The 13,392-nt window shown below is 36.8% G+C and overlaps 1 protein-coding gene and 2 pseudogenes across 2 annotated transcripts in view; all 3 read right to left on the bottom strand.

Annotated features, from left to right (window-relative positions):
- Positions 1-13,392, bottom strand: part of LOC128171377 (uncharacterized) — a 253,998-nt gene that overhangs the window by 190,988 nt on the left and 49,618 nt on the right. The gene's annotated exons all lie outside the window — the stretch shown is intronic.
- LOC128171876 (talin-1-like) overlaps positions 4,430-13,392 on the bottom strand; it is a 97,687-nt pseudogene continuing 88,724 nt past the window's right edge.
- On the bottom strand, positions 10,339-12,079 carry LOC128171455 (talin-1-like; annotated as a pseudogene).

The following is a 13,392-nucleotide window of genomic DNA, read 5'->3' on the forward strand; positions in this document are numbered from 1 at the left end:
CTTTATATGGAGAGCCGCCGCTAGGCGTCGCGTTGCTCGATGCAAACTTCCGTTGCTTCGATGAGGAATGGTATCGAGGACGTTTCGGGTCACTGGGTGGTTAAAACGGCATGTATACTTATATAAAGTATAGGGAGAAGTCATCTGATCATTTTGTGACATAGTTCTCGCCAGAAACCGGTAGACAAAGGGGATAAATTGTTGAAAATAAATTATGAATTGAGCCCCCCCCCCCCCCCTGAAATCCAAGATAGCGAGTGTCGTCCCTTGACATTTTTTAGCTCACCTGAGCTGAAAGCTCAAGTGAGCTTTTCTGATCACTTTTTGTCCGGCGTCCGTCTATCTGTCTGTAAACGTTTCACATTTCGACTTCTTTCCCTGAACCACTTGGCCAATTTCAACCAAACTTGGCACAAAGCATCAATGGGTAAGGGGGATTCAAGATTTTAAAAAATCTTTTCAAATACCATTTGGCCAGAAAAGCTGAAACTTGTGTGGAAGCATCCTCAAATAGTGTAGATTCAAGTGTGTTCAAATCATGGTCCCCGGGGGTAAAGGGGGGCCACAATGGGGGGGGGGTCGAAGTTTTACATTGGAGTATATAGAGTTAATCTTTAAAAATCTTCTTCTCAAAAACCATTTGGCCAGAAAAGCTGATACTTGTGTGGATGCACCCTTAGATAGTGTAGATTTAAGTTTGTTCAAATCATGGTCCCTGGGGGTAAGGTGGGGCCACAATGGTGAGGGGTCAAACTTTTACATGGGAATATAAAGAGAAACTTTATTTTTAAATCTTCTACTCAGAACACGACTGGCCAGAAAAGCTGTAACTTGTGTGAAGTATCATCAGGTAGGGTAGATTCAAGTTTGGTCAAATTATGATCCCTGGGGGTATGGTAGGGGCACAATGGGGACCGGTTAAATCTTTACAAAGAAATATATTGAGAAAAATCTTTTTCTTAAAAAAAAAAAATTTCTTAGAAAAGGTGCAACATTAGTGAAAGCAACGTTAGAAGTGTAGATTCAAATTTATCAAAATCATATTTTTCAGGAGTAGGATGGAGCCACATGGGGGGGGGGGGGGCAATTTTACAAAAGAAAATAGTTTTAATTCATTAAAATTCAAATGTTATAACATATGGTTTAACTTATATGCAAGCATTTTGACATATTTTTGATTCTTTAAAATTGTTTCTAAGACTTTGGCCTCTGGACAATTTTTGGGCTGACACAAGTTTGGTGTAGGTTTTACATCTTACTTGATTTAGAACTGTATGCTCAATATGTGAAATGACTATACTGTGACAGAAAGGGATCAATGATAAACAGAAAAAAATTGAAATTTTGGATATACATATACATATATTTTTTTTTTATTCGGGAATAAATTGTTATAAATTTCAGTGTCTGACAACCGAGCCCCTGTGGTCAAAATCTGTGTTTACAATTACAGTATATGCATATAAATGCGTGGCTGTAGGGTAAAGATACATCAGATTCTGTAAAGTGTGTGGTTGCGGTGTTACGTTATATGTGCTGAAGTGCCTGTCTTTTAAAGTTTGTACATGTATATTTTTCTATAGCGAGGGTTATAACAAAATTTATAACACAAACATGTGACAACAATGCAATTGACTTATTATATATGCTTATGAAAACAAGATGCCTATGGGCCACATCACTCACCTGAAAATTTGAACTTTATAGGACAACAAACAAGCAAGATATTTGAGTTTTAAAAAACGTCTAGAAGAAAAAAAAGAATAAAAAGAATTATCAACAGAATCAGTACAAGGTCTTCCGTTGAAAACCCCTGTCAAAATCTGTGTGTTTACAGTATATGTATATAAATGCGTGGCTGTAGGGTAAAGATACATCTGTAAAGTGCGTGATGGCGGTGTAACGTTATATGTGCTGAAGTGCCTGGCTTTTAAAGTTTGTACATGTATTTTTTCTTGTATAGCGAGGTTTATAACAAAATTTATAACACAACCATATGACAACAATTGACTTATTATATGCTTATGAAAACAAGAAGCCTATGGGCCACATCGCTCACCTGAACAACAATTCCTTGTAACATTTTATTTCGTAGCATATGATATTTCTATTTTAAACTTTCAATCCTTTTTGGGCCTCAGTATTGTTCTGTGGATTTTGGTTAGCTTTAACAAATTAAAGTCTACACTATCTTAGGATGCTTGCTTAGTAATCTCACAAACTGTAGATTATTTATTTCTCATGAAGAAAATTTTAAACATTTTTCCTAAAATATATTTGTTAAACTTTGAACCTCTTTTGGGGCCCCAGTAATTAGTAATTATTATGCCTTCTGTCAGTTTGTCACTATATATTCAAAGCTCATCTATTTTCGCATAGTATTAAAGGATTTATATAGCGTAAGCATACTATGCCGAAATAGAGCACGGCAAATGTTTTCAACGAAAATCTTTGAAGCGCCGACAGCGGAATTCGAACTCACGACGCAAAAATCATTCTAGCATGAAGCCCAACGCGTTACCGCTACGCTATATTAGCCGTTATTATAAGTAATGGTATTTATATATATATAACGTAGATATATAAAACTAACATCAAACAATTGAAATTATTTATTTTTCCAAAAACACTTCATAATTGACGGTAATTTTAAAGTTAAAGTTTCTAATAAACTTTTGAACAAATTGATTGAACATTTTACAAAGAAATTCTACATGAGAATCACAAAAACGCTTTTTTAAATGGCGCTTGATAAAGAATGAACAAGAAAAAAATTTCAATGAGATTTCGTCTGCTTAACATTTCGAGTTTTCTCGGTAAGGCCAAACGTCTATCATTTCTTGAAAAGAACATAAACTTTTGTTAACTTTTTATTGTACAACAACTTGTTGATTAAATAAACAGTCAAATCAATTGATTATTTAAAAAAAAAACTTTTTTCCGGTGATTATTTTTAGGGACTTTTCAACACTCGAACGTCACAGCTACTAGCAAAGCACATCATTATATTCAACAGTCGGCATAATAATAACAATAGTGTTGTGTTGTGCACTCCGGCTCGTGCACTATGTATCAAACCCTGACTACTATTTAGGCATAGTACATGCACAACACAACACTATTATATAATTAGTATCAGTATTAGTCCGTTGGGCATGCCTTTATTGATTACATTATTTAAGGAAGCCTGCAAAGTAATCTCACAAATTGAAGCATTATAGTTCTTCAGAAGAAGATTTTTAAAGATATACGTTAAACATTGAACCCCGCCTCAGACCCCAATTTTTTCACTGTATAAACAAGCTTCTGAGTAAATATTGGCGTTTCTGGTGCAGTGGTTTTTGAGAGGACAATTTTCAACATTTTCCTATGTATTTCTATGCCAAACTTTGAACCCCGCATCGGGCCTCAATTTTAACTATCAATCTTCACTATATTAACAACTTTTGAGTAAATATTAACGTTTCTGGTGCAGTGGTTCTTGAGAAGAAAATTCTTAAACATTTTTTCTATGTATTTCTAAATCAAATTTTGAACCCCGCCTGAGGCCCCAGTTTTGGTCCGATTGTCATGATCATGATTTTTACATTTTAGAATCTTTTCTATAGAAATTATCTTTGGTGTAAATTTTGGCATTTCTGTTGTTGTGGTTCTCGAGAAGATTTTTAAACATTATCTTTTCTACGTGGTTCCAGATTAAACTTTGAACCGCGACTGAAGCCCCAGTTTAGGTCTGAGGGTCATGATTTTTATAATTTAGAATCTTCACTATATAAGCAAGCTTTTGTGTGAATTTTGGCATTTCTGGTTCAGTTGTTCTTGAGAAGAAGATTTTAAAGACACACACCCTATACTCACTGTTTCTCAATTATCTCCCTTTGGAAAAGGGCTGCACCCTTCATTTTCATAATTTAAAATTCCCTTACCATAAGAATGCTTTTTATTAAGTTTGGTTAAATTTGGTCCAGTGGTTTTAGAGAAAAAGTCAAAAATGTAAAAAGTTTACAGACAGACGGACGGACGCCAGACAACAGGTGATCAGTAAAGCTCCCTCGAACTTTTTGTTCGGGTGAGCTAAAAAACTACAGTATAATAACAGTGTTTATAATACTGCTCAAGGATGAACCAAGCTGCCATATTAATAAATGGTTTAATTGACCCTGGGTACTTGGAAATCATTATTTCTAATTTATTGTTGAGTAATAAAAACATCATTGTGAATACAAAAGGACATTGGTACACTCAACTTGACATGGTTCACCTCAATAAATAATGTTCTAGTTCTTGTACATAAAGTTACAGTATTGTCTGAATACGTTGAACTGTTAACAATGGTGAAGTCTGTCTGATTAATCCGTGTCCTCATGTTGTACCATGTATTACAGTACTGCCTGACTATGAAAAAAGACAAACAATATAGACATGTCTCTTTAAGTTTATTGACTTTTATCTACAGCTCGCTACATTTCCCGAAACATCATTTGTATACAAGTATTATGTTTTTTATGGTATGCGTAAACACAATAAAATGAACATAATACTATATATAAGTTATAAATGTATTTCATCACGTTCATTGTATGGGTAAACACAAAAAAAAACCAATCACGCTTAAACTTACGTACAATATTTCTCCAAAGAAAATGACATTAACTTGAGTTGTCCTATCTATCTGGTCAACAGAGATACAGAGTGTGAGAAATGTGCTTAAACACCATTAACAAACACATAGGATTAACAACATGCCTTACAAATTCAGGTCATCATGACCTACTTTCACATTGATAAATACATGAGTACATGACTTCTGGTATGATTAATGGTACATCATTTCTAAAACACAAGTTTGTTTATTTTTCAAATAGATATGTTCAAAATAGTTTCACCATAAACTACCATGATTCTAATTGGGTCATTGTGACCTACCTTTTGAGGACAACAAGCAATATATGATGCACCAATTGTTATACATGCACAGCTCAAACTTAATGAATTAAACTAACATCAACTATTAATATATTGAAATTAAAACTACATAACATTGTATAAAAAAACATCTAAAACTTATCAAATTCTTATCAAAAGCTTATCAGATCACTTCTTTCCAAATGATCACGATATATTGTAAAAATACATTAATTGATATTCAATCCTACCAATAAAACTGTCAGGGATAAACACCATCAAATTCATTTCTCATTCTCAAGGGGAATAACTGTTTTTTCATCCTGACTGAAAAATACAAATTTTGAGTTATTCCCCTTTGAATATAATGTTTACTACAACATACAAGATTATTTGTGTAAAAATCACAATTAAAAAACCAACACTATGTGACACATTGGCTACAATTGTAATGGACATCCCCGTCCTAGCACCGAAAGATACCAGAAATTTCAGGAGCTTAGATAGGTAAAACATATTATATTCACCTACAGAACACAAAGTCCCTTGATGACCAGTAATTAATTGACTTCTGTAACTCCATTGGAATTATCGGTAATAAAAATAAAACCAAATAAACACTTGTTCATGCAGATAACCATATTCTTGACTTAACAGTACACACAGCACACAATATCCATCCAAATTTGTCCACAAAACAGTTTTAGAATAACGGATAAACCAATAAACTAGGAATCACCAGACATTGTAACAGACTTGTGACTCCACTTACATCCTGACTGTTGGAGGTTGCAGCGGCATTTGCGGAGTTACTGGCCAACATATCGTAGACTCGTGTCAGCTGATTGGCCAGTCGCCCGAGGTCGCCCGGGTTCACCCCCGCCTTGCCCACCATCTCCTGCGTCGTCATGGCGATCTTCTTGGCCAGACTGACCATGTTGGACCGGTACTCCACGAAGGACATCCCCTCTCTCACCATTACCTGCTCGTCCGTCTGTAACCATAGAAACAAAGGGGGGTCAATATTGTAAACACAGACTCCTTTATTTAATAGACCTTATTATGTTACACCGATATGTATCCAAAATGTTCATAATGGCATAAGTTTGTTAAAATTTCATGATTTTAAAAAATTAAAGTCGATCAAATTCTTCCTCCAGTGCCACTATCAACACAATATTGGGGACTTTAAACAGAGCCAATTTTGGAGGAAAGAAGGTCTTTTAAGTAAAGATTGTACCCACCTTAGTGATTGATTTGGTGAGTTTCTCTATCATACTGTTGACTACGCCGGCCTGTGAGGCGGCCTCCTCCAGAGACTGTAACAGGTCTTGTACGACGTCCATTGTGTTGTCTGCTGCTGTGTCTATGTTATCATGGGTGTGCTTAGGGGCCTACAACATAAAACAAGATATTGTAGTCTACAGAAGATCCGTGCACACACTTGTCTATTGTAAGGATTTGCTATGAAGTCCAGACTTAAACATGCCTAACCTCTCTATCTTATCTTTGGGTTGCCTCCCCCTCCTATCTTAAGGTACACTCTCCTTTTATAATAAGGTACACACTCCCTCTTTTTTCTTTAAGCTCATTCCTCTTCTCTCTTACTGTACACCTACCTAGGGTTGCCCCCACCTTCTATCTTTAGGTTCACTACTCCTTCTACCTTAAGGTATACTCCATCTTCTGTCTTCAGGTACACCCTTCCCTTCCATCTTAAGGTACACTCCCCCTTCCATCTTAAGGGACACCCCTCCCTTCCATCTTAAGGTACACCACCCCTTCTGTTTTCAGGTACACCCCTCCCTTCCATCTTAAGGTACATTCTCCCTTCTATCTTAAGGTACACTCCCCCTTCCATCTTAAGGTACACCCCTCCCTTCCATCTTAAGGTACACTCCCCCTTCCATCTTAAGGTACACTCCCCTCCCTTCAATCTTAAAGTACACTTCCCCCTTCTATCTTAAGGTACATTCTCCCTTCTATCTTAAGGTACACCTACATTAGGGTTGCCTCCCCCTTCCTTACAGGAGTACATGAACTGAAGTGCCGACTCGGCCACGGTCTTAGTCAGGTCCAGGATGTGGGTCTGTTGTTTGGAACAAAGGTCATGGATTTCTCTTGCACTCCCAATCATCTGTTCTTTGAATCCCTATAATACCATTCAACAATAATAATTAATGATTATCTACGAATATTGAAAATTGAGCACATTTTGATTACTTTAAAATTTTAATAAAGGGGGGGGGGGGAGAGAGAGGTGAACTATCAAATAAATCTGTTAAACTGTTGAAACAAGGGAGGGGGTGATACCTTAAAAATCTAGACATGAAAGGGAAGATATGAAAACTTAAATATCTAGATATTGGGAATGAGGGGTTGATAATTTACAAATCTGGACACATGGAGATATATTAGTGGATGGGGAAAAGGTGGTTTTAGGTGGAATAAGTACTGACCCTGAGGGATTTCTCGGTCCGTTGCTGTAGACTCTGACTGATGGCAGCCAGTGAGGCATGGTCCAGGTCGCGGATGGAGCGGTTCAGTTTGTCGATCGACTCGTCACACTCACGCTGACCCGGCGCACAGTCCCTGAAATATACAGATGTATATAGTCAAACAGGTCCTGATGTTTTACAGGATATATGTTCAGTTCAAGATTTTTACATTCCTTGAAAGTATACAGTCATATACTATAATATGTGTCAAGAAATAATGGATGTAAAGTGGAATGGACCTCAAACAAATTTAAAATCCAGGTACACAGAAATACAGTAAAATACAATAATTTACCTGTCCGAAAATTTAAAATCACTTTTAGGAATGAACCAGGCTATTGAAGAGCTAACACTTTTGTAAATCTAGAAATGCTGACCAACGTTAGGAGCTGGCATTATAATAAAGACTTGCACTATACACTTACTTGATGAAGGAAAGACTTACTAATGGTGGACAAACTTACTTGATGGAGAACACGAGTCGTTTGATGGCCTCGGACACACTCTTGGAGTGGTTGGAGTACAGTTGATAAGTGGGCGGGTCCTTCGGGTTGACAGCCAGCTGTTTGGCGGCCGTCACCATGTGACACGCTCCATCGATCATCTGTAATTACCTCAGGGCTGATCTTGGCTGGCATGCTGGCAAACTCGGGAGAGGAGGCAAATGTGGTGAGTTCATCCACTGCATCTGTCAGTGGTTTGGCGGCCTCCGCACATCGCTGGCGGTTCTCCTCTGTGAAATCCTGGTCCAGCGCCTTAATAATGATCTCAGTAATATAGCAGAATATCATTTAAATCGTTGGGAAGCTTAAGGTACAAAACCCATAAGAAATTTCATACAATTTAACCAAACACAAATTATAACAAATAGAAATGTACACTTAAGATCTTGACATTTGACCTTGACACTCACCTTGATGGCCTTGACCAGGTTGGCTGTGCTGTTGGCAACGTCCTTGGCACTCTGTACAAAGTGTCGCTTAGCGACAGGATTGGAGGTCTTGCTGGAGGCCAGGCGACAGGCGTTACACAGGGCCGACGTGTGCTTAGCAACCACTGTTGCTGCTGACAACACCTACAAGGGGAGAAAACTCTAAATCATCTCTAAACAAAACACATCTTGGTGACAAGGTTAGAAATAATTACAAGTTAATCAAAGCAAAGTCATTACAAGTTCACTCTGTGTATGAAGTAAAATTGTTAGTTAAAATATTAATTCTTAATACAAAACTGATTTTAGACCTTGGCAAAGGTATGAAAAGTAGATAATCTCCTCCATTCATCAAAGTACTTTTTCACTTAGTACACAAGATGTTGCTTGTATATATATGATACATAGCCTGATACCCTACAGACTTCTAACATAGAGATATACACACATATATCTGTTTTTCCCGATACACAGCGGTTCATGTTATTTCTCTGATATTTCCTTGCTGGCATTGACATATCTGTTAACCTTTCAAAGATGCTATGTGGGAGAATCTCCCCCTTACCTACTTGGCTAAGGGGGAGATTTTGCGTAAACGACGTTTTTTCACGTGAAATGCAAATACCCGGTATATATTAAAAATACTGTTAGATACCTTATTTATCATTGTAATTAATGCATTTGCAATCATTTTAAATTTTATTATTTCTATGACTACCAGTGTGCAATTACAACTTGTGTTGCTGTACATGTTCAGAAAACTATTATTTTGTTTGCATGGTACAATACAAGAAGCCAATATAGTGCCACTTTTTATATTAAGTCATCTTATTGTTCAGTATTGAACCATCACTGCATGCTGACATTTATGGTAAACACAGAAAATTTATTTTGCCTATTTTGAATTTGCAGTGAAACCCAGTTAAGAAAATACCAGAAAATAATATTCATTAAAATTATTTTTTGCCTTATATATATAGGATAGATTTTTAATTAACAAAACAACATGTATTTCTCCAGTATCATTTAAAAATGATCTCTGTTGTAATGTCTATAGCATCCCTGTAATTCATAGTACCGGTACTATAAACTTTAAAAACTCTTGTGAAATTCTTTTACACTTTTTCTTCGAGCTTCACTTCATCTATGAAGTACAATCTCAAGAGGAAAATGATTAAGTAGGTTTCTACGCTGTAGCTTGTATAAACTTGTTCCAAACTCACTTTGATTTTTACCGACCGCGCTGGCCAGACAGAATTAGTCACGACTCACTGCACGTGGCTTGGGTGCTTTACCTGTGCACCTGTTAAGTGACACCACTGGCTGTTATTGTTTTTTCAGCCGGAAACATGATGTGCCTATTGCAGGATTTGATCCAGTGACCTGTAGCTGACTGGCCATAAACTAGGACCCAGATATGTATTAAGTGTTTCCACCTTCGTGCAAGTTAAGTTGTGATGAAATAACAATGAATCCATACCTGGCACAGTCGAGTCAATTACAGCAGGATTTAAACCAAGAACCCTTAGCTTACTGGCCAATCTACTATACCTCCCATAGCTAAGTGTTTCCACCATTATGTTAATTGAATTGGGACTTCTTTTATTGATAAGAATTATGGAATGATGTCCCCATCACTGCTTACCTGGCACTGTTGAGTCAGTTGATGTTCCGAGGTTTTGTTAGTGTTGGATTTGTTAGCGTTCTTTGAGGCGTTAATCAGCTGTGTGGTGGCTGAGGCGGTGCGACGCGCGGCGTTCTACAAAACATAGATATAATCTCTTAAAGACCAATTACATGATAAAGTACGATTGTTATATATCTGTTTTGCAATCCAATTAAATATCAAAGTATGGTTGTAACCATAATACACCTAAATGACTCATGTAAAGTCTCATCACAAAACATGATTGTAATATCAAGCCATCATGTCGTATATCATTTACTGCAATTAAATTACAGGTTCTAGAGATAATTAAACGACACTTAATGAGTCTCTGACCTCTAGCCTCCTGATGAGTTTCTTTTTGAGGGCGTTGCTGGCGGCGATATTTGTGGCAGCCCGGAGATCCTCTGAAGCGCCTCTTAGTCTCTTCTGCTGCTCTGAGTCGTTCGGACTCGACGCACAGCCCTGTAATATTAGAATATAACACTTTACTGAAATTGATTGAACATGATATAGCTGTCACTGTAATACACAACTCTGTAACAAATATAACATTTGACTTTACAAATGTTAAACATGATATAGCTGTCCCCTGTAATATACAACTCTGTAACAAATATAACATTTGACTTTACAAATGTTAAACATGATATAGCTGTTCACTGTGATATACAACTCTGTAACAAATATAACATTTGACTTTACAAATGTTAAACATGATATAGCTGTTCACTGTGATATACAACTCTGTAACAAATATAACATTGACTTTACAAATGTTAAACATGATATAGCTGTTCACTGTGATATACAACTCTGTAACAAATATAACATTTGACTTTACAAATGTTAAACATGATATAGCTGTTCACTGTGATATACAACTCTGTAACAAATATTACATTGACTTTACAAATGTTAAACATGATATCGCTGTTCACTGTAATACACAACTCTGTATCAAATATAACATTTGACTTTACAAATGTTAAACATGATATAGCTGTTCACTGTGATATACAACTCTGTAACAAATATAACAATTTACTTCTCAAACGTTTAACTCAATATTGCATTCTACAGTTTCAGCTGCTTTACCTTTATTATCATATGCTCTGCGGCCTACAAATGTCTACATAACCAGAAACACAGTATACTAGGATACTATTACACTTTCCATCTCATTGTTCAATGCACACAACTTTTCCTTACCTTGGCAGCGTCCACCATGTTCGCGGTAGCATCAGCGAGTTGTCTGGCGGCGGCCAGGAGCCGTTTCTGCATGTCCTAGTCAGAGTGGCCCTCGGCTTCTCCCCTGATGGCCCCAACCAATGAAGAGGTCGCTTGAAAACAAAATATATTAAGGTCAAAAATTATATCATAAACAAGTAAATATATTGAAACAGTCAACAATGTTAAATTTCTGAGCCATGTAGGTGCTAACCCAATCTAGCATTGACTTTTATGGAATTGAACTTATGAGAGAGGTGTGAGATATTTGTGAGCTTACCTGAGCTAGCTGCCTGGCCTGTCTCACCATCTCATGGGCGTCGCCCACACTACTGAACAGTCTGTCCGTCACAGTCAGGATCATGTCCACTGCATCCTCGTGGGACTCTCCAGCCTGTCAATCAAAAACATACATTTACTACCTCACTGCACAGAAGAGTTCATGATCTCAGTATCATAACAATATCGAATCATTGTACCGTCATTATAACCAAAACTTCAATGTCATACCTTTCTTCATTTAATATTGTGTAACAGGAGAGAGATAGAGAGAGAGAGAGAGAGAGAGAGAGAGAGAGAGAGAGAGAGAGAGAAAATAAAGCTTAAGAAAAAGAAAACAGTGACAATCCCACTTACAGCGGTGGGTCCTGCCCCCTTCTTGATGTGCTGTAGCAGGTCGTTAAGAGCCTGAGTAACCGCGGTGGCTGCGGCGGCTAGGTCGGCCAGAAGCTTGTCGTCGCGGCAGGACTGCTGGGCCGCCTCCACAATTCCCTCAACAGAGTGAGCCACATCCTTTGCGGCGTCTATCAGCTGTTCCTGACAGGCCGAGCCACCACTTACAACATACATAGTGATACAATATAAAACGGTGTTAGTACCAACAAGCAGATATTGATGTTTTCCTATGAGGTTATCATTCCAACCAATAGGACTTCTTGTAACAAATGGATTAATTCAACCAATAGGACTTCTTGTAACAAATGGATTAATTCAACCAATAGGACTTATTGTAACAAATGGATTAATTCAACCAATAGTAGCCACCACCGACACCTCAATGGAAGACAGTATTTGCACTTAACACACAGGATCAAGGTCCCAACAAATAGTGTGGTTTCATCAATATTCGTTGAATACCAATTTTCGTGCATTTTGTTGTTGAGTTGATCCATGAAATAAAATGTTCATTGAAATGCAATTTCTATTAACATTTTGTATTGAAAGGGTCATTGGCCACAAATTTATGTATCCTTGAAACTGTGATTTTCACTTTATCCACGAAAATTGATACCCTTGAATATTAATGAAACCACAGTAGAATGATTTCCATCCTACTGGATCAATCCTACCCAATAGGATCAATCCTGCCCAATACGATCAATCTCAGCCTAAAGGACCAATCTCAGCCTATAGGATCAATATCAGCTTTTAGGATCTATCCCACCCAATTTGATCAATCCCAACTCAAGGGATCGGCCGCATTCTTTTGGGTAATTCTAACCTATAAGATCATTTCCAGAAGAATTTGTCAAGCAAAGGGATTAGTCTGAACCTCATGAATCAGTCCAAAAAAAGTCAGATCCAAACAAATTGGTTAGTCCAACCAATAAGTATCAATCATAAAGAATTCAATAGTCCAACCAATAAGTATCAATCATAGAGAATTCAATCGTCCAACCAATAAGTATCTATCATAAAGAATTCAATAGTCCAACCAATAAGTATCAATCATAGAGAATTCAATCGTCCAACCAATAAGTATCAATCATAAAGAATTCAATAGTCCAACCAATAAGTATCAATCATAAAGAATTCAATAGTCCAACCAATAAATATCAATCATAAAGAATTCAATAGTCCAACCAATAAGTATCAATCATAAAGAATTCAATAGTCCAACCAATAAGTATCAATCATAGAGAATTCAATAGTCCAACCAATTAGTATCAATCATAGAGAATTCAATAGTCCAACCAATATCAATCATAAAGAATTCAATAGTCCAACCAATCAGTATCAATCATAAAGAATTCAATAGTCCAACCAATAAGTATCAATCATAGAGAATTCAATAGTCCAACCAATTAGTATCAATCATAAAGAATTCAATAGTCCAACCAATAAGTATCAATCATAAAGAATTCAATAGTCCAACGAATAAG

The sequence above is a fragment of the Crassostrea angulata genome, chromosome 2 (genome assembly GCF_025612915.1).
Source record: "Crassostrea angulata isolate pt1a10 chromosome 2, ASM2561291v2, whole genome shotgun sequence".
In the NCBI taxonomy this organism is placed as follows: domain Eukaryota; kingdom Metazoa; phylum Mollusca; class Bivalvia; order Ostreida; family Ostreidae; genus Magallana; species Magallana angulata.